Consider the following 23,425-nt stretch of genomic DNA (forward strand, 5'->3'; position numbering starts at 1 on the left):
TCTCCAATCCATTGTACAACTTAGCCTTAAGGAATGCGGCGAACGAGTAATCAGTGAATCAAAGAGGAAATCAGGATGAAGTCCTATGAAAAAAGTAGCAACATTTAAAAAGATGAGCTCTGGCTCCGAATCCCCCCATAGGGGTATACAAACACAAATGGATGCTATGCTATAAATAATTGCACTTGTTAGGTATATAGTATCATACACCATGCTTTTCAATGTAAAGAAGAGGTGCTACATTGGCACTGAACACCAGCCACATTGGGTGTCTACCTGTCGGGAAAGGGTCCTTAGTGTGAACGCAGCAAAAATTCACAACATAAAATAAAAAAGAACTTCATGGACTTTGCAGTTGTGATTACTTTTTAGATTACTCATTCTGAAAATCTTTACTGACAGGGACTTCCCTCATGGGGTTAAAAAGGTCTGAGGGAGGAAGGCAGCCTGCAGGTACAGGGTAAAGATCTAGGCCACTGACTAGCTTTCTGTTCCTGAGCAGCACCAGAGAGTGACAGAGCTTTGCTGCCTTTTTTGTTGTGATTTATCACCATCTAGGAACTTTCTTCATTTATTGCCCCTTGAGTCCAACCAACGGTGGACCAATCCCTGAAGACCTTTCCTCCATTAATTCTGGCTGTCTCTTGTATAGCCTTGTCCTGAGGAAGACATGCCGTGCCTATTAGTGAATCATGCACCTTATGGGGTCGAAACGTCGACATACTTGCTACAGTCCTGACCCTACTCCCTCCGCCCCACGTAAAATGGAAATTTGAATCCCAAGCGGCTCGGAGCTTCATGTACCTAGGGATGGATGTCCTCTGAATGATCAGTTTCAACAATTCTTACAGCAATGCATATATCCTGTTCACATTTAGCAATTTTTTTGCACTTTTTTCACTAAAGCACTTGCACCGTTGAAACAAAGTGTATGTTCACGAACTCTGACAGCCTGTTATTGTCAGTTCAACACCATAAAATGTAAAAATATATGTATTTTTCCTTAAATACAGACTTTAATTGATTCAAATTTGGTGTGTCTTTAATTCATGTTCTTTGTCCTTTCTCTTTTTTCCTTTTCATTGATTATTACTGAAAGGTTTGAGTACTGTTGTGTTTTATTGGTTATTATTGAGTATACCAAGAATCAATTCTGTGACCCGACAGAACCAACTTTCTCCACATTACTGACCGAACATGGGCTAAGCTTCCATTTTTACTTGCAATGGCACGTGGTACTTTCTCGTTTACGACAGGTGATCCCTGCCTTATTAATCAGGCAACATTATTATTATAACAATTAAAGATCTTTGTGCACTCCAGGAAAACATATATGGGCTGGTATTTACTTGCAATAGTTTTCTGCATTTTTTTTTCATGAGTGGCTGCTGATACAATCCACAAGAAAATCTGACACTTCAAGATGGCTGCCTCATGAGAACAGAAACAACCAATGAGAGGGAGGCAACACTGACTTTATCATAGGATATTAGTCCTCTCTGTTTCCTGCCATAGGTAAGACGTCATCAACCATCAGTCAGTGATTGTAGGTGAAAAATTATATTTATCTCATACCTTAATTCCACAGGTCGTCCCCTACACCACTCTCAAAGGTTTCACCGTAATGACACAAACATATGCCAACATGTAGAAAGGTTGGGTACAACAGTATCTCTAACTACCTCTATTAATCGAAAAAGTGTCCCGGAAAGAGGAATTGTGTTTTTAACGCTATCCTGTCACACATTCCACCACAAATTCAAATTATGAATCCTCTATTTCTAAATCCAGAAAAGATGATTTAAACATTAATCGAAGGGTATTTAAGGAGATTCCATTCTCCATTCACCCACGTAAATTGACACAAGAACTTGTTTCTAAGAGTGAGTATATGAAGATATCGTGGGACGGATCTGAAGGATATTTGGAAGTCTACACTCATGGGTTTCACTTAAGTCTGAGAGTAGATTTACGATTTTTTGGGATTCACAAAGCTTTCCAAGGCTTGTGTTTTCCCCTCCTATGCTGAATTATCGTCATTTCCATCATTTCATGACGAGCTCAGCTCGTCATCAGCACAGCTCAACCATGCATCATGACGAGCTGAGCTCGTCATGAGCATGGAAAGGGTTATTCTCATCAAAGCTCATGAGGTCATCTCCACTTGCAATTGTACCTAGCGCTAATTTGCCAGGGTGAAAATATTTTTGTTTCTTGCAAATTCACTTTCATTTATGTATTAATTTTTCTCCACATGGAAACTATTTTTCTCCATGATCAACCGCAGGCAGCTTCCCCTCCACCAATTTTGGGTGTGCTCCCGTCCCATTCCCACCATGGAGAGGCATTTACTAGTCCGGGGCGGTAAATTCCGTTCCGCTTGTGCAATTTGCGGAATTTGGGTAATTTCGTGTTCCGCGGAGAACGCAAAATTGCCCAAAATTCTGCGTTCCGCGACTTAGCTACATTTTTGGCTTGTTCGTGTTCTCAAAATGCGTGTTTGCGAGATATTTCCCCCCGAGCACGAAAACAGTGATTGCGAACAGGAAAAAAACAAGGCAAACAAGCAATTCCGCGTGTTCGCTGAATTTCTGCGTGTTCGCAGAGATTTTTTACCGTTTCACGGAGATTTGCGTAACGCGGTTGCGCAAATTCCGCCCACCCCTAGTATTAACGCCTTCCTTTGGCAAGTGTCAATCTCTGACTACTTCCTGTGTTGGAGGGAAAGGGTAGAGAGTAGAGCCTGTGAATAACCCACATTTTCCAAGCTTGTGGGAAAGCTCATCTCCGCAGTGGGACGCCCACTTCCTGCCCTGGGGGGGCAGATTTACTCCAACGCATGCGTAATGAGTAATACTATGTGTCAGCAAGTCTGTTTACAAGCTCAGAATGATGTTTCAAAAGCGAACCTGCACTAGTCAAAAACCAACCCATTTATTCTGCTAGTTGAACTTACAAGTGTCCCCACGCGCCCCCACCACCTTGGGTTGCTCCATCCTGCCCCCAGAATATAAGGTGGAAGCTGTACACCTGGTTGTGATTCCCAGTCACGTTTTTGTTTCCCTCCACTGCCCTGAGGGGCAATAACACAATAGAACACACGTACACACACTGCCTGCCTCTTCTGTTGACACCAGGGAGAGGAAAGCCGGACGTTACAGCCCTGACTCAAGGAAAGTGCTCACCTCTTTTATTGACTTTAGAGATTATGTGGCGATGTCATCATCTTCAAACAAGAACAGGCTGGCGAGGGGGGTGAGTCAAGCCCTGTGTGCGCTCCTTACGTCGATCGGTGAGCCCCCTCCTTACAGGGATCTTGTTCCCATAAGACCACTGATCATTAGTCACACACTCCTGACAACAAACCACAGCTCTCATGTTTTTTTCCTAAAATCAAAACAAGAAAAAGTGCTAACTTGGCTGGATGCGTGGAAGGGTCTGTGTGTCCACCCTGCCCATTTCTCCATCTCATTGTCCATCATCCATGCCTCCCTGGTGGTAATTGACATGCCTTACCAGCCCTTACCTTCCAGCTTACCTTCTCAGATCAGCTGCAGCTTCTCCTGGAACCTGTATGTCGGGAAGTTTATTATCTTAACTTGAATGGACGTGCCGGTAACTTGGAGGTGGTTGACACATATGTGCAAGATCACACAATGCATCATGTGGTCGAGGTGGGATTAGAAGTCAGCAACACAAGTATGCAGCACAGAACTTTTAGCAGTGACACCGTTGTTCTGTGATTTAACCGCTGTCACCACTGGCCATTGCTTTTACCAGGGTCCCCACCATGCTTGTGTGCTTTTAGCCCTGGTACCCTGCTTTTGCACTTTTATGGCTGTCTGACACTATGCTTCAGCGCTTTTACCACTGGTATCCTGCTTCTGCACTTTTATGGCTGTCTAACTCTATGCTTCAGCGCTTTTACCACTGGTACCCTGCTTCAGTACTTTTATGGCTGTCTGACACTATGCATCAGCGCTTTTACCACTTGTACCCCGATTCTGCACTTTTATGGCTGTCTGACACTATGCTTCAGCGCTTTTACCACTGGTACCCTGCTTCTGCACTTTTATGGCTGTTTGACACTATGCTTCACCGCTTTCACCACTGGTACCCTGATTCTGCACTTTTATGGCTGTCTGACACTATGCTTCAGCGCTTTTACCACTGGTACCCTGCTTCTGCACTTTTATGGCTGTCTGACACTATGCTTCAGCGCTTTCACCACTGGTACCCTGCTTCTGCACTTTTATGGCTGTCTAACTCTATGCTTCAGCGCTTTTACCACTGGTACCCTGCTTCTGCACTTTTATGGCTGTCTGACACTATGCTTCAGCGCTTTTACCACTGGTACCCTGCTTCTGCACTTTTATGGCTGTTTGACACTATGCTTCACCGCTTTCACCACTGGTACCCTGATTCTGCACTTTTATGGCTGTCTGACACTATGCTTCAGCGCTTTTACCACTGGTACACTGCTTCTGCACTTTTATGGCTGTCTGACACTATGCTTCAGCGCTTTCACCACTGGTACCCTGCTTCTGCACTTTTATGGCTGTCTGACACTATGCTTCAGCGCTTTCACCACTGGTACCCTGCTTCTGCACTTTTATGGCTGTCTAACTCTATGCTTCAGCGCTTTTACCACTGGTACCCTGCTTCAGTACTTTTATGGCTGTCTGACACTATGCTTCAGCGCTTTTACCACTGGTACCCTGCTTCTGCTCTTTTATGGCTGTCTGACACTATGCTTCAGCGCTTTTACCACTGGTACCCTGCTTCTGCACTTTTATGGCTGTCTGACTCTATGCTTCAGCGCTTTTACCACTGGTACCCTGCTTCTGCACTTTTATGGCTGTCTGACACTATGCTTCAGCGCTTTCACCACTGGTACCCTGCTTCTACACTTTTATGGCTGTCTAACTCTATGCTTCAGCGCTTTTACCACTGGTACCCTGCTTCTGCACTTTTATGGCTGTCTAACTCTATGCTTCAGCGCTTTTACCACTGGTACCCTGCTTCAGTACTTTTATGGCTGTCTGACACTATGCTTCAGCGCTTTTACCACTGGTACCCTGCTTCTGCTCTTTTATGGCTGTCTGACACTATGCTTCAGCGCTTTTACCACTTGTACCCCGATTCTGCACTTTTATGGCTGTCTGACACTATGCTTCAGCGCTTTTACCACTGGTACCCTGCTTCTGCACTTTTATGGCTGTCTGACACTATCCTTCAGCGCTTTCACCACTGGTACCCTGCTTCTGCACTATTATGGCTGTCTGACACTATGCTTCAGCGCTTTCACCACTGGTACCCTGCTTCAGCACTTTTATGGCTGTCTGACACTATGCTTCAGCGCTTTCACCACTGGTACCCTGCTTCTACACTTTTATGGCTGTCTAACTCTATGCTTCAGCGCTTTTACCACTGGTATCCTGCTTCTGCACTTTTATGGCTGTCTAACTCTATGCTTCAGCGCTTTTACCACTGGTACCCTGCTTCAGTACTTTTATGGCTGTCTGACACTATGCTTCAGCGCTTTTACCACTGGTACTCTGCTTCTGCTCTTTTATGGCTGTCTGACACTATGCTTCAGCGCTTTTACCACTTGTACCCCGATTCTGCACTTTTATGGCTGTCTGACACTATGCTTCAGCGCTTTTACCACTGGTACCCTGCTTCTGCACTTTTATGGCTGTCTGACACTATGCTTCACCGCTTTCACCACTGGTACCCTGATTCTGCACTTTTATGGCTGTCTGACACTATGCTTCAGCGCTTTTACCACTGGTACCCTGCTTCTGCACTTTTATGGCTGTTTGACACTATGCTTCACCGCTTTCACCACTGGTACCCTGATTCTGCACTTTTATGGCTGTCTGACACTATGCTTCAGCGCTTTTACCACTGGTACCCTGCTTCTGCTCTTTTATGGCTGTCTGACACTATGCTTCAGCGCTTTTACCACTTGTACCCCGATTCTGCACATTTATGGCTGTTTGACACTATGCTTCACCGCTTTCACCACTGGTACCCTGATTCTGCACTTTTATGGCTGTCTGACACTATGCTTCAGCGCTTTTACAACTGGTACCCTGCTTCTGCACTTTTATGGCTGTCTGACACTATGCTTCAGCGCTTTCACCACTGGTACCCTGCTTCTGCACTTTTATGGCTGTCTGACACTATGCTTCAGCGCTTTCACCACTGGTACCCTGCTTCTGCACTTTTATGGCTGTCTAACTCTATGCTTCAGCGCTTTTACCACTGGTACCCTGCTTCAGTACTTTTATGGCTGTCTGAAACTATGCTTCCGCGCTTTTACCACTGGTACCCTGCTTCTGCTCTTTTATGGCTGTCTGACACTATGCTTCAGCGCTTTTACCACTGGTACCCTGCTTCTGCACTTTTATGGCTGTCTAACTCTATGCTTCAGCGCTTTTACCACTGGTACCCTGCTTCAGTACTTTTATGGCTGTCTGACACTATGCTTCAGCGCTTTCACCACTGGTACCCTGCTTCTACACTTTTATGGCTGTCTAACTCTATGCTTCAGCGCTTTTACCACTGGTACCCTGCTTCTGCACTTTTATGGCTGTCTAACTCTATGCTTCAGCGCTTTTACCACTGGTACCCTGCTTCAGTTCTTTTATGGCTGTCTGACACTATGCTTCAGCGCTTTTACCACTGGTACCCTGCTTCAGCTCTTTTATGGCTGTCTGACACTATGCTTCAGCGCTTTTACCACTTGTACCCCGATTCTGCACTTTTATGGCTGTCTGACACTATGCTTCAGTGCTTTTACCACTGGTACCCTGCTTCTGCACTTTTATGGCTGTCTGACACTATGCTTCAGCGCTTTCACCACTGGTACCCTGCTTCAGCACTTTTATGGCTGTCTGACACTATGCTTCAGCGCTTTCAACACTGGTACCCTGCTTCTACACTTTTATGGCTGTCTAACTCTATGCTTCAGCGCTTTTACCACTGGTATCCTGCTTCTGCACTTTTATGGCTGTCTAACTCTATGCTTCAGCGCTTTTACCACTGGTACCCTGCTTCAGTACTTTTATGGCTGTCTGACACTATGCTTCAGCGCTTTTACCACTGGTACCCTGCTTCTGCTCTTTTATGGCTGTCTGACACTATGCTTCAGCGCTTTTACCACTGGTACCCTGATTCTGCTCTTTTATGGCTGTCTGACACTATGCTTCAGCGCTTTTACCACTGGTACTCTGCTTCTGCTCTTTTATGGCTGTCTGACACTATGCTTCAGCGCTTTTACCACTTGTACCCCGATTCTGCACTTTTATTGCTGTCTGACACTATGCTTCAGCGCTTTTACCACTGGTACCCTGCTTCTGCACTTTTATGGCTGTCTGACACTATGCTTCACCGCTTTCACCACTGGTACCCTGATTCTGCACTTTTATGGCTGTCTGACACTATGCTTCAGCACTTTTACCACTGGTACCCTGCTTCTGCACTTTTATGGCTGTTTGACACTATGCTTCACCGCTTTCACCACTGGTACCCTGATTCTGCACTTTTATGGCTGTCTGACACTATGCTTCAGCGCTTTTACCACTGGTACCCTGCTTCTGCTCTTTTATGGCTGTCTGACACTATGCTTCAGCGCTTTTACCACTTGTACCCCGATTCTGCACTTTTATGGCTGTCTGACACTATGCTTCAGCGCTTTTACCACTGGTACCCTGCTTCAGCACTTTTATGGCTGTCTGACACTATGCTTCAGCGCTTTTACCACTGGTACCCTGATTCTGCTCTTTTATGGCTGTCTGACACTATGCTTCAGCGCTTTTACCACTGGTACTCTGCTTCTGCTCTTTTATGGCTGTCTGACACTATCCTTCAGCGCTTTCACCACTGGAACCCTGCTTCTGCACTATTATGGCTGTCTGACACTATGCTTCAGCGCTTTCACCACTGGTACCCTGCTTCTGCACTTTTATGGCTGTCTAACTCTATGCTTCAGCGCTTTTACCACTGGTACCCTGCTTCTGCACTTTTATGGCTGTTTGACACTATGCTTCACCGCTTTCACCACTGGTACCCTGATTCTGCACTTTTATGGCTGTCTGACACTATGCTTCAGCGCTTTTACCACTGGTACCCTGCTTCTGCACTTTTATGGCTGTCTGACACTATGCTTCAGCGCTTTCACCACTGGTACCCTGCTTCTGCACTTTTATGGCTGTCTAACTCTATGCTTCAGCGCTTTTACCACTGGTACCCTGCTTCTGCACTTTTATGGCTGTCTGACACTATGCTTCAGCGCTTTTACCACTGGTACCCTGCTTCTGCACTTTTATGGCTGTTTGACACTATGCTTCACCGCTTTCACCACTGGTACCCTGATTCTGCACTTTTATGGCTGTCTGACACTATGCTTCAGCGCTTTTACCACTGGTACCCTGCTTCTGCACTTTTATGGCTGTCTGACACTATGCTTCAGCGCTTTCACCACTGGTACCCTGCTTCTGCACTTTTATGGCTGTCTGACACTATGCTTCAGCGCTTTCACCACTGGTACCCTGCTTCTACACTTTTATGGCTGTCTAACTCTATGCTTCAGCGCTTTTACCACTGGTACCCTGCTTCAGTACTTTTATGGCTGTCTGACACTATGCTTCAGCGCTTTTACCACTGGTACCCTGCTTCTGCTCTTTTATGGCTGTCTGACACTATGCTTCAGCGCTTTTACCACTGGTACCCTGCTTCTGCACTTTTATGGCTGTCTGACTCTATGCTTCAGCGCTTTTACCACTGGTACCCTGCTTCTGCACTTTTATGGCTGTCTGACACTATGCTTCAGCGCTTTTACCACTGGTACCCTGCTTCTACACTTTTATGGCTGTCTAACTCTATGCTTCAGCGCTTTTACCACTGGTACCCTGCTTCTGCACTTTTATGGCTGTCTAACTCTATGCTTCAGCGCTTTTACCACTGGTACCCTGCTTCAGTACTTTTATGGCTGTCTGACACTATGCTTCAGCGCTTTTACCACTGGTACCCTGCTTCTGCTCTTTTATGGCTGTCTGACACTATGCTTCAGCGCTTTTACCACTTGTACCCCGATTCTGCACTTTTATGGCTGTCTGACACTATGCTTCAGCGCTTTTACCACTGGTACCCTGCTTCTGCACTTTTATGGCTGTCTGACACTATCCTTCAGCGCTTTCACCACTGGTACCCTGCTTCTGCACTATTATGGCTGTCTGACACTATGCTTCAGCGCTTTCACCACTGGTACCCTGCTTCAGCACTTTTATGGCTGTCTGACACTATGCTTCAGCGCTTTCACCACTGGTACCCTGCTTCTACACTTTTATGGCTGTCTAACTCTATGCTTCAGCGCTTTTACCACTGGTATCCTGCTTCTGCACTTTTATGGCTGTCTAACTCTATGCTTCAGCGCTTTTACCACTGGTACCCTGCTTCAGTACTTTTATGGCTGTCTGACACTATGCTTCAGCGCTTTTACCACTGGTACTCTGCTTCTGCTCTTTTATGGCTGTCTGACACTATGCTTCAGCGCTTTTACCACTTGTACCCCGATTCTGCACTTTTATGGCTGTCTGACACTATGCTTCAGCGCTTTTACCACTGGTACCCTGCTTCTGCACTTTTATGGCTGTCTGACACTATGCTTCACCGCTTTCACCACTGGTACCCTGATTCTGCACTTTTATGGCTGTCTGACACTATGCTTCAGCGCTTTTACCACTGGTACCCTGCTTCTGCACTTTTATGGCTGTTTGACACTATGCTTCACCGCTTTCACCACTGGTACCCTGATTCTGCACTTTTATGGCTGTCTGACACTATGCTTCAGCGCTTTTACCACTGGTACCCTGCTTCTGCTCTTTTATGGCTGTCTGACACTATGCTTCAGCGCTTTTACCACTTGTACCCCGATTCTGCACTTTTATGGCTGTTTGACACTATGCTTCACCGCTTTCACCACTGGTACCCTGATTCTGCACTTTTATGGCTGTCTGACACTATGCTTCAGCGCTTTTACCACTGGTACCCTGCTTCTGCACTTTTATGGCTGTCTGACACTATGCTTCAGCGCTTTCACCACTGGTACCCTGCTTCTGCACTTTTATGGCTGTCTGACACTATGCTTCAGCGCTTTCACCACTGGTACCCTGCTTCTGCACTTTTATGGCTGTCTAACTCTATGCTTCAGCGCTTTTACCACTGGTACCCTGCTTCAGTACTTTTATGGCTGTCTGAAACTATGCTTCCGCGCTTTTACCACTGGTACCCTGCTTCTGCTCTTTTATGGCTGTCTGACACTATGCTTCAGCGCTTTTACCACTGGTACCCTGCTTCTGCACTTTTATGGCTGTCTGACACTATGCTTCAGCGCTTTTACCACTGGTACCCTGCTTCTGCACTTTTATGGCTGTCTGACACTATCCTTCAGCGCTTTCACCACTGGTACCCTGCTTCAGTACTTTTATGGCTGTCTGACACTATGATTCAGCGCTTTTACCACTGGTACTCTGCTTCTGCTCTTTTATGGCTGTCTGACACTATGCTTCAGCGCTTTTACCACTTGTACCCCGATTCTGCACTTTTATGGCTGTCTAACTCTATGCTTCAGCGCTTTTACCACTGGTACCCTGCTTCTGCACTTTTATGGCTGTCTAACTCTATGCTTCAGCGCTTTTACCACTGGTACCCTGCTTCTGCACTTTTATGGCTGTCTAACTCTATGCTTCAGCGCTTTTACCACTGGTACCCTGCTTCAGTACTTTTATGGCTGTCTGACACTATGCTTCAGCGCTTTCACCACTGGTACCCTGCTTCTACACTTTTATGGCTGTCTAACTCTATGCTTCAGCGCTTTTACCACTGGTACCCTGCTTCTGCACTTTTATGGCTGTCTAACTCTATGCTTCAGCGCTTTTACCACTGGTACCCTGCTTCAGTTCTTTTATGGCTGTCTGACACTATGCTTCAGCGCTTTTACCACTGGTACCCTGCTTCTGCTCTTTTATGGCTGTCTGACACTATGCTTCAGCGCTTTTACCACTTGTACCCCGATTCTGCACTTTTATGGCTGTCTGACACTATGCTTCAGTGCTTTTACCACTGGTACCCTGCTTCTGCACTTTTATGGCTGTCTGACACTATGCTTCAGCGCTTTCACCACTGGTACCCTGCTTCAGCACTTTTATGGCTGTCTGACACTATGCTTCAGCGCTTTCACCACTGGTACCCTGCTTCTACACTTTTATGGCTGTCTAACTCTATGCTTCAGCGCTTTTACCACTGGTATCCTGCTTCTGCACTTTTATGGCTGTCTAACTCTATGCTTCAGCGCTTTTACCACTGGTACCCTGCTTCAGTACTTTTATGGCTGTCTGACACTATGCTTCAGCGCTTTTACCACTGGTACCCTGCTTCTGCTCTTTTATGGCTGTCTGACACTATGCTTCAGCGCCTTTACCACTGGTACCCTGATTCTGCTCTTTTATGGCTGTCTGACACTATGCTTCAGCGCTTTTACCACTGGTACTCTGCTTCTGCTCTTTTATGGCTGTCTGACACTATGCTTCAGCGCTTTTACCACTTGTACCCCGATTCTGCACTTTTATTGCTGTCTGACACTATGCTTCAGCGCTTTTACCACTGGTACCCTGCTTCTGCACTTTTATGGCTGTCTGACACTATGCTTCACCGCTTTCACCACTGGTACCCTGATTCTGCACTTTTATGGCTGTCTGACACTATGCTTCAGCGCTTTTACCACTGGTACCCTGCTTCTGCACTTTTATGGCTGTTTGACACTATGCTTCACCGCTTTCACCACTGGTACCCTGATTCTGCACTTTTATGGCTGTCTGACACTATGCTTCAGCGCTTTTACCACTGGTACCCTGCTTCTGCTCTTTTATGGCTGTCTGACACTATGCTTCAGCGCTTTTACCACTTGTACCCCGATTCTGCACTTTTATGGCTGTCTGACACTATGCTTCAGCGCTTTTACCACTGGTACCCTGCTTCAGCACTTTTATGGCTGTCTGACACTATCCTTCAGCGCTTTCACCACTGGTACCCTGCTTCTGCACTATTATGGCTGTCTGACACTATGCTTCAGCGCTTTCACAACTGGTACCCTGCTTCTGCACTTTTATGGCTGTCTGACACTGTGCTTCAGCTCTTTTACCACTGGTACCCTGCTTCTGCACTTTTATGGCTGTCTGACTCTATGCTTGTGTGCTTTTAGCCCTGATACCCTACTTCTGCACTTTTATGGCTGTCTGACACTATGCTTCAGCGCTTTCACCACTGGTACCCTGCTTCTGCACTTTTATGGCTGTCTGACACTGTGCTTCAGCGCTTTTACCACTGGTACCCTGCTTCTGCACTTTTATGGCTGTCTGACTCTATGCTTGTGTGCTTTTAGCCCTGATACCCTACTTCTGCACTTTTATGGCTGTCTGACACTATGCTTCAGCGCTTTCACTACTGGTACCCTGCTTCTGCACTTTTATGGCTGTCTGACTCTATGCTTAAGCGCTTTTACCACTGGTACCCTACTTCTGCACTTTTATGGCTGTCTGACACTATGCTTCAGTGCTTTCACCACTGGAACCCTGCTTCTGCACTTTTATGGCTACCTGACACTATGCTTCAGCGCTTTCACCACTGGAACCCTGCTTCTGCACTTTTATGGCTGTCTAACTCTATGCTTAAGCGCTTTCACCACTGGTACCCTGCTTCTGAACTTTTATGGCTGTCTGACACTATGCTTCAGCGCTTTTACCACTGGTACCCTGCTTCTGCACCTTTATGGCTGTCTGACACTATGCTTCAGTGCCTTCACCACTGGTACCCTGCTTCTGCACTTTTATGGCTGTCTGACACTATGCTTCAGCGCTTTCACCACTGGTACCCCGATTCTGCACTTTTATGGCTGTCTGACACTATGCGCTTTTACCACTGGTACCCTGCTTCTGCACTTTTATGGCTGTCTGACTCTATGCTTCAGCGCTTTTACCACTGATACCCCGATTCTGCACTTTTATGGCTGTCTGACTCTATGCTTCAGCACTTTCCCCACTGGTACCCTACTTCTGCACTTTTATGGCTGTCTGACTCTATGCTTCAGCGCTTTTACCACTGATACCCCGATTCTGCACTTTTATGGCTGTCTGACACTATGCTTCAGCACTTTCCCCACTGGTACCCTACTTCTGCACTTTTATGGCTGTCTGACTCTATGCTTCAGCGCTTTCACCACTGGTACCCTGCTTCTGCACTTTTATGGCTGTCTGACTCTATGCTTCAGCACTTTTACCACTGGTACCCCGATTCTGCACTTTTATGACTGTCTGACACTATGCTTCAGTGCTTTTACCACTGGTACCCTGCTTCTGCACTTTTATGGCTGTCTGACACTATGCTTCAGCGCTGTCACCACTGGTACCCTGCTTCAGCACTTTTATGGCTGTCTGACACTATGCTTCAGCGCTTTCACCACTGGTACCCTGCTTCTACACTTTTATGGCTGTCTAACTCTATGCTTCAGCGCTTTTACCACTGGTATCCTGCTTCTGCACTTTTATGGCTGTCTAACTCTATGCTTCAGCGCTTTTACCACTGGTACCCTGCTTCAGTACTTTTATGGCTGTCTGACACTATGCTTCAGCGCTTTTACCACTGGTACCCTGCTTCTGCTCTTTTATGGCTGTCTGACACTATGCTTCAGCGCTTTTACCACTGGTACCCTGATTCTGCTCTTTTATGGCTGTCTGACACTATGCTTCAGCGCTTTTACCACTGGTACTCTGCTTCTGCTCTTTTATGGCTGTCTGACACTATGCTTCAGCGCTTTTACCACTTGTACCCCGATTCTGCACTTTTATGGCTGTCTGACACTATGCTTCACCGCTTTCACCACTGGTACCCTGATTCTGCACTTTTATGGCTGTCTGACACTATGCTTCAGCGCTTTTACCACTGGTACCCTGCTTCTGCACTTTTATGGCTGTTTGACACTATGCTTCACCGCTTTCACCACTGGTACCCTGATTCTGCACTTTTATGGCTGTCTGACACTATGCTTCAGCGCTTTTACCACTGGTACCCTGCTTCTGCTCTTTTATGGCTGTCTGACACTATGCTTCAGCGCTTTTACCACTTGTACCCCGATTCTGCACTTTTATGGCTGTCTGACACTATGCTTCAGCGCTTTTACCACTGGTACCCTGCTTCAGCACTTTTATGGCTGTCTGACACTATCCTTCAGCGCTTTCACCACTGGTACCCTGCTTCTGCACTATTATGGCTGTCTGACACTATGCTTCAGCGCTTTCACAACTGGTACCCTGCTTCTGCACTTTTATGGCTGTCTGACACTGTGCTTCAGCTCTTTTACCACTGGTACCCTGCTTCTGCACTTTTATGGCTGTCTGACTCTATGCTTGTGTGCTTTTAGCCCTGATACCCTACTTCTGCACTTTTATGGCTGTCTGACACTATGCTTCAGCGCTTTCACCACTGGTACCCTGCTTCTGCACTTTTATGGCTGTCTGACACTGTGCTTCAGCGCTTTTACCACTGGTACCCTGCTTCTGCACTTTTATGGCTGTCTGACTCTATGCTTGTGTGCTTTTAGCCCTGATACCCTACTTCTGCACTTTTATGGCTGTCTGACACTATGCTTCAGCGCTTTCACCACTGGAACCCTGCTTCTGCACTTTTATGGCTGTCTAACTCTATGCTTAAGCGCTTTCACCACTGGTACCCTGCTTCTGAACTTTTATGGCTGTCTGACACTATGCTTTAGCGCTTTTACCACTGGTACCCTGCTTCTGCACCTTTATGGCTGTCTGACACTATGCTTCAGCGCTTTCACCACTGGTACCCCGATTCTGCACTTTTATGGCTGTCTGACACTATGCGCTTTTACCACTGGTACCCTGCTTCTGCACTTTTATGGCTGTCTGACTCTATGCTTCAGCGCTTTTACCACTGATACCCCGATTCTGCACTTTTATGGCTGTCTGACTCTATGCTTCAGCACTTTCCCCACTGGTACCCTACTTCTGCACTTTTATGGCTGTCTGACTCTATGCTTCAGCGCTTTTACCACTGATACCCCGATTCTGCACTTTTATGGCTGTCTGACACTATGCTTCAGCACTTTCCCCACTGGTACCCTACTTCTGCACTTTTATGGCTGTCTGACTCTATGCTTCAGCGCTTTCACCACTGGTACCCTGCTTCTGCACTTTTATGGCTGTCTGACTCTATGCTTCAGCACTTTTACCACTGGTACCCCGATTCTGCACTTTTATGACTGTCTGACACTATGCTTTAGCGCTTTCACCACTGGTACCCTGCTTCTGCACTTTTATGGCAGTCTGACTCTATGCTTAAGCGCTTTCACCACTGGTACCCTGATTCTGCACTTTTATGGCTGTCTGACTCTATGCTTAAGCGCGTTTACCACTGATACCCCGATTTTGCACTTTTATGGCTGTCTGACACTATGCTTAAGCGCTTTTACCACTGGTACCCTGCTTCAGCACTTTAACCACTGACATAGTGCTTCAGCTCTTTTACCAATGACACAGTGTTTCTGTGCTTTTACCACTGGTACCATACTTCAACAGTTTTACCATTTACCTCCGATTCAGTGGTTTTACCACTGGTACAATGCTTCAGCGATTTATCAGTGACATAGTAATCCGGCACTGTGGTCAGTGACATTATATTTTAGTGCTTTTAGCAGTAATACCATGCATTTATCACTGATATCATGCTTCAGCTGTTATCACTGACACCATGTTTCAGTGTTTTTTATCATTGATCCCAAGCCTCAGGAGCGTCGCCCCACTGCTAAAATGCAGCAGACAGAAGAAACATAATGCCATACTTAGGTAAAAGTTTTTTGCGATTCTCAAATTGCGATTTTTAGGGAATCGCAATTAGAGAATCGCAAAACGCAATGTAGGTAAGATTTGCAAAATATTTTGCAAATCCTACATATTCCTTATTTGCAAATTGAGATTCGCAAATAAGGAATACCTTCCCATTCATTCCTATGGGCTAGAAGGCCCATAGGAATGAATGGGAAGACATTCTCAATTTGCGATTCCCAATTAGAGAATCGCAAATTGAGAATGCAATTTCAAGGTTGCAAGTGTGTCAATAGGACACCCTGTTGTACCCCTGAAATAAGCATGTGTGCACATACATGCGCTAAGGACATGTATGTGCGCCACATGGCACTTTGAAAAATGCAAAAAGTTACATTTTTCAAAGAAATTGCAAATTACCACCAACCTGAAGTTGGTGGTAATTTGCGATTCCTTAAGCCAAACTCGCACAACATAGGTGCTTCCTACATTGCATTTAAGGAATCGCAATTTGGGATTCCTTAAATGCATTTGCAAAATAGGGAATCGTAAATTTTGTGATTCCTTATTTCGCGAGTGGGTTTTTGTCTGCTACATAGCACACTGCCCAAATTGCGATCGCAATTTGGCTTCCTACATATGGCCCATAGACTGACAATAAAACTATTTTATTTTTACTTCCAGTGCGCCTGGTCTAGGGTGGGGTGGGGCCACGCTGCAGTGTCACGCAGCAGGGGAAGGAGGAGTAGTAGGCACTGAAAGTGCGCCCTTAGGTTTGGCCGGCCGTCCCCAGACTTGGATATCTACAGGCTGTTCCTTGAAGATATGCTAGTGCTCAGGGGCACAGGCTCCCAGTCGCTGCTGGAGCGAAAAACCGGCCCGCTCCGCCCAATCCCAGGGCTTCTCACATGCTGAGAGTAATAACATGAGAGAAGTGTGGTGCTTGAGTGGGGCCTGGGAGCCTGTGTTCATGGAAATTGCAGTGCCGTGACACTCTCCTCCCCTCTCCCTACCAGCGGTGCTGAAATTAGCTGCCATGCGCCAAGCACACACCTTTGCACCATAGAGCAACAGTGTCTGCGTGAGGCTAGCATAGGTTTTGTACTGGAAGGAATACTGCGCTCAGACTAACTTTAAACCTTTTTCCACTTTGTATGTGGGCTGTGCAGTGCAGCACACATACAAAATAAGAAGGAGAAATGGTAGCATTTCTCCTTCATAGCGTGTACCTGAAATGGGGTGCAATTTTCTGATGCTAAACTCTGTCTACTTTTTTAAGTAAATAGGGCTTAGCGTCAGAAAGCTTGGGTATTGCATGGGAACGCCCATGCACCACCCACGGTACACCCCCTGGGCTAAGTAAAGCAAAGGAGCGCTACACGCAGCTTTGAGCTACTTTCAAGTATTTTCCAGAACTAAACAAGTTTAGCGCCAGAATGTAATATAGTAGAAAAAAAGATTTTGCACCATTTGTGTCATTTTTGTGTTGCAAACACTGTGTTAAAGCTTAGTAAATAGACCCCCAAAGATTTTACGCCGTTGTTGCTTGACAAAAGTGACGCAAATCGGCACAAAATCTCTTCCACCTATTTACTTTACTTAAAAAAAAAAGTTATTTTATTTTTTTTATTTTTTATTAAGTTCACAGGAATACATGGGTACAACAGCAAAAAAAAAGTGGTACAAAGCTTTGTATAGGCAGTATTAACAATAATGCATAATTCATCAGAATACAAAAAATAATAAAATTCATCAAAATCCATCAAAATCCATCAAAAGAAAGGGTTATCCGAACTATACATATGACAAGTAATTAATTCTAAGAGATCCATGTAAATCCATTATTAACAAAGTACATTTCATGGTTATATACATTCTTGATCCTCATAATAAGCAGAGAAAGCACCCCAGATTTTTAAACCCATTCTCTTTTTCCTCCTTGAGCCACTAATTGAAAAAAGCCCCTGCTCCAATTTATATAAATTATACATCCTAGATCTCCATTGTTGATAAAGAGGCGGCTTTTCCTGAAGCCACTCTGTAGCAATACACAATCGTGCCACTGTCCTTGAGAAAAAAATTAAATGACGATACGGATATAGCCTCTCAGAAGGACTATCTATAGGGATTTTCCCCAAAAGCAACATAGCGGGGGTTATTGTTACTGGAATGGTAAGAACTAAAGAGATTAATTTTTCAATTCCTCCTATAAAGTCATATAGCTTGGGGCAAGAGAAAAAAATATGGGTAGTATCAGCATGGTCAGCTTTACACCGAAAGCATTTGCTGTCAAATCCCTCGCCCCATTTAGCCATACGTGCGGGAGTATAATATAAATCAAACAAAGTTTTAAAAAATAGGGCTTTTAAATTAGTAGACATTAGTGCCTCTTTTGACAATAAAAGAAGATCCTCAACCACTATTTCCAAATCTTCTAAATTATCAGCCCACTTTGCCCTCACTTTCTCAAGATCATCTATTTTTCCCCCTAGTAGTATTTGATACAAGGGCCCTATTTTCACCTGCTTATTGATCCCTTCTATAGCTTGATTCATTTGTAAGCTTAACTTCTGCTTTAAAAGAAAATCCCGTATTTGCAAAAATTTAAAGAAATAAAATCTGGGGAATGAATACTGCTCTCTTAGCTCCTCAAAGGATTTACATGAGCCATCTTCCGAGCAGATATCGCCCAGCCGTCAGACCCCTTTCTTTTGCCAGTTTAGGGACATTCCATCCGAGAATATCGTGGGCAATATCCTCAATGCTCTGAAAGGTGTATAATATGAAAACTTCTCAATAGTCATTGTTCTTCCAAACCATCTCCAAACTTTATAAGCACCCAATAACACCTTAAATCGAGTGCGTTTATAATAACTGCCATCAATTTCAATAAACAGGCTCTGCTTCGCACAGGGTCCTAACAAGATTTCAAAAATTGTTGGATAATTGTAATTATACTCAGTTGCTCCCCCTGTTATTAGTATCCTCATTTTCAAAAGAAAGCAAACTACATAATACAGAAAAAAATCCGGAACCCCCAGCCCCCCCCTCTCAATAGGTAACATCATATGCTTCATAGCCCGCCTTGGCTTTCCAGGACTCCAGATAAATTTTCCACATAAGGATTGCAGAGCCTGTATCCTATGTTTGGGAAATTCCAGAGGTATTGACCTAAACAAATATAAGACTTTGGGCAAGACATTAATTTTTATAATATTACTGCGACCAATAATAGTAAAATATAATCGTTCCCACCTCTCCAAAGAGTCCTTGATTTTTGCATACACATCTTTCCAATTGGATTCAACCAATTCCGTCATATTGACCTTAATCAAAATCCCTAAATACCTATTTACTTTACTACTATAAACAAATTTAGCGCTGGAAATTCACTTGAAAGTAATGCAAGCATAGCGCTGCTTTCCATTACTTAGCACTAAGGGGGCATACCATGGGTGGTGCATGGGCGGTCTCCTGCCACCACCCAAGCTTTCTGATGCTAAGCCCTATTTACATAAAAAAGTAGACATGGTTTAGCGTCAGAAAATTGGGCCCCATTTCAAGTAGGCGCTATGAAGGAGAAATGCTTTTATTTCTCCTTCCTTTTCTGACTTTGCACGTGCGCTGCACTGTACACAACACATACAACGGGGGAAAAGGTTTAAAGTTCGTCTGAGCGTATTATTTTGTATTGGAAGGATAGCCTTCCAGTACAAAAACCTATACTAGATCCACGCAGACACCATTGTACTATGGTGCAAAGATTGTCTCTGTGGCGCACAGCGGCTAATATCAGCACTGGCGCTATGAAGTGGGGAGGAAAGTGCCATAATTCTACAATTATGGCGCTCTCCTGCTCGCGCAACGGAGCACAGTTTTTTTCCCTGCTGTGTTGCGTTGCATGAGATTTTAGTAAATGCGCTGCTAATTTTTAGCAGTTTTGCAACTGACACCTGCATGAACACATTCTCCCTGACATAGCATGTCAGTACTTTTGCCACTGGTACCATGCTTCAGCACTTTTACCATTGCAGTATGCTTCAGCACTTTGACCACTGGTACCATACTTCAATCCTTTTACAAGTGACACCATGCGTCATTGATTTTATCAGATACCATGGATAAGCACTTTTACCACTTACACAATGCACCAGCACTTTATTAGTGACACAAGGCTTCATTCCTTTACCACTGGCTCGTTGCTTCAAAGCTTTTACCACTGACACAGTGCTTTATGCACCAGCACTTTACCACAAACACCAGGCTTCATTGCTTTTACCACTGGTACCTTGCTTCAATGCCTTTACCACTGAAGACAGTGCTTCTGCACTCTTTGACCAACACTGTGTCAGCACTTTTACCACTGACACCATGCACGAGAACATTATCACTGACATAGCACTTCGGCACATTTACTACTGGTACCATGCTTCAGCGCTTTTACGACTGACACTATGCTTCAACATTTTCACCACTTGTACAATGCTTCACCTTTACCACCGATACCTTGTTTCAGCTCTATTACCGCTGGTACCATGCTTCAACGCTTTTACCACTGGTACCACACATAAGCACCTTTACTGCTGTTACCATGTTTATTAACACTGGTACCATGCTACAGTGCTTTTACCGCTGGCACCATGCTTTGCCTTTACCACTGATACCTTGCTTCAGCTCTATTACCTCTGGTACCATGCTTCCCTGCTTTTACCACTGGTACCACACATCAGCACCTTTACTACTGTTACTATGCTTCAGATCTATTACCACTGGTACCCTGCTTCACTGCTTTTACTACTAGTACCATGCTTAATCTTTACTGCTGGTACCATGCCTTAGTGCTTTTACTACTGGGACCATGCGTCACGTTCTTTACTGTTGTTACCATGCTTTAGCTCTATTACCACTGGTACCATGCTTCAGCTCTATTACCGCTGGTACCATGCTTCAGTGCTTTTACCACTGGTACCATGCTCCGCCTTTACCACTGATACCTTGCTTCAGCTCTGTTACCACTGGTACCATGCTTCAGTGCTTTTACCACTGGTACCATACCTCACCTTCACCACCGATACCTTGTTTCAGCCCTATTACCACTGGTTCCCCGCTTCAGAGCTTTTACTACTTGTACCATGCTTCACCTTTACAGCTGATAACATGTTTCAGTGTTTTTACCACTCGTACCATGCTTCGCCTTTACCACTGATACCTTGCTTCAGCTCTGTTACCACTGGTACCATGCTTCAGTGTTTTTACCACTTGTACCAAGCTTCCCCTTTACCACTGATACCTTGCTTCAGCTCTGTTAACACTGGTACCATGCTTCAATGCTTTTACTACTTGGACCATGTTTCACCTTTACCGCTGGTACCATGCTCAGTGCTTTTACTGCCGGTACCATGCGTCATGTTCTTTACTGTTGTTACTATGTTTCAGCTCTATCACCACTGGTACCATGCTTCAGCTCTATTACCACTGGTACCATGCTTCAGTGCTTTTACCACTGGTACCATGCTTCACCTTACCACTGGTACCATGCTTCAGTGCTTTTACCACTGGTACCATGCTTCGCCTTTAACTCTGATACCTTGCTTCAACCCTATTAGCACTGGTACCATGCTTCAGTGCTTTTAACACTGGTACCACATGTCAGCACCTTTACTCTGTTACTATGCTTCAGATCTATTACCACTGGTACCCTGCTTCAGTGCTTTTAACACTGATACCACACGTCAGCACCTTTACTCTGTTACTATGCTTCAGATCTATTACCACTGGTACCCTGCTTCAGTGCTTTTAACACTGGTACCACACGTCAGCACCTTTACTACTGTTACTATGCTTCAGATCTATTACCACTGGTACCCTGCTTCAGTGCTTTTACTACCTGTACCATGCTTCACCTTTAGCGCTGGTACCATGCTTCAGTCCTTTTACCACTGGTACCATGCTTCGCCTTTACAACTGATACCTTGCTTCAGCTCTGTTACCACTCGTACCATGCTTCAGTGCTTTTACCACTTGTACCATCCTTCGCCTTTATCACTCATACCTTGCTTCAGCCCTTTTACCACTGGTACCATGCTTCAGTGCTTTTACTACCTGTACCATGCTTCACCTTTAGCGCTGGTACCATGCTTCAGTCCTTTTACCACTGGTACCATGCTTCGCCTTTACAACTGATACCTTGCTTCAGCTCTGTTACCACTGGTACCATGCTTCAGTGCTTTTACCACTTGTACCATCCTTCGCCTTTATCACTCATACCTTGCTTCAGCCCTTTTACCACTGGTACCATGCTTCAGTGCTTTTACCACTAGTACCATATGTCAGCACATTTACTACTGTTACTATGCTTCAGATCTATTACCACTGGTACTCTGCTTCAGTGCTTTTACTACTTGTACCATGCTTCACCTTTAGCGCTGGTACCATGCTTCAGTCCTTTTACCAGTGGTACCATGCTTCGCCTTTACCACTGATACCTTGCTTCAGCTCTGTTACCACTGGTACCATGCTTCAGTGCTTTTACCACTGGTACCATATAACAGCACCTTTACTACTGTTACTATGCTTCAGATCTGTTACGACTGGTACCCTGCTTCAGTTCTTTTACTACTTGTACCATGCTTCACCTTTACCGGTGGTACCATGCTTCAGTGCTTTTACTACTGGTACCATTTGTCACGTTCTTTACTTTTGTTACCATGCTTCAGCTCTATTACCACTGGTACAATGCTTCAGCTCTAATACGGCTGGTACCATGCTTCAGTGCTTTTACCACTGGTACCATGCTTCGCCTTTACCACTAATACCTTGCTTCAGCCCTATGACCACTGGTACCATGCTTCAGTACTTTTACCACTGGTACCACACGTCTGCACCTTTACTGCTGTTACCATGCTTCAGCTCTATAAACACTGGTACCATGCTTCAGTGCTTTTACCAATGGTACCACGCTTCACCTTTACCCCTGTTACAATGCTTCAGCTCTATTAACACTGGTACCATGCTTCAGTGCTTTTACCACTTGTACCATGCTTCACCTTTACCATAGGTACCTTGCTTCAGCTCTATTACTGCTGGTACCATGCTTCAACGCTTTTAACACTGGTAACAGACATCAGCACCTTTACTGCTGTTACCAAGCTTAAGCTTTATAAAGACTGGTACCATGCTTCAGTGCTTTTACCACTTGTACCATGCTTCACCTTTACCACTGATACCTTGCCTCAGCTCTATTACCGCTGGCACCATGCTTCAGCGCTTTTACCACTGGAGCCGCACGTGGTACCATGCTTCAGTGCTTTTACTACTTGTACCATGCTTCACCTTTACTACTGATACCATACTTCGGATTTCTTACCATGCTTCAGTGCTTTTACCACTGGCACCACGCTGCACCTTTACTACTGATACCATACTTTGGATTTCTTACCATACTTCAGTGCTTTTACCACTGGCACCACGCTGCACCTTTACTACTGATACCATACTTCGGATTTCTTACCATGCTT

This window comes from Lissotriton vulgaris, chromosome 10 (genome assembly GCF_964263255.1).
Source record: "Lissotriton vulgaris chromosome 10, aLisVul1.2, whole genome shotgun sequence".
Classification (NCBI taxonomy): domain Eukaryota; kingdom Metazoa; phylum Chordata; class Amphibia; order Caudata; family Salamandridae; genus Lissotriton; species Lissotriton vulgaris.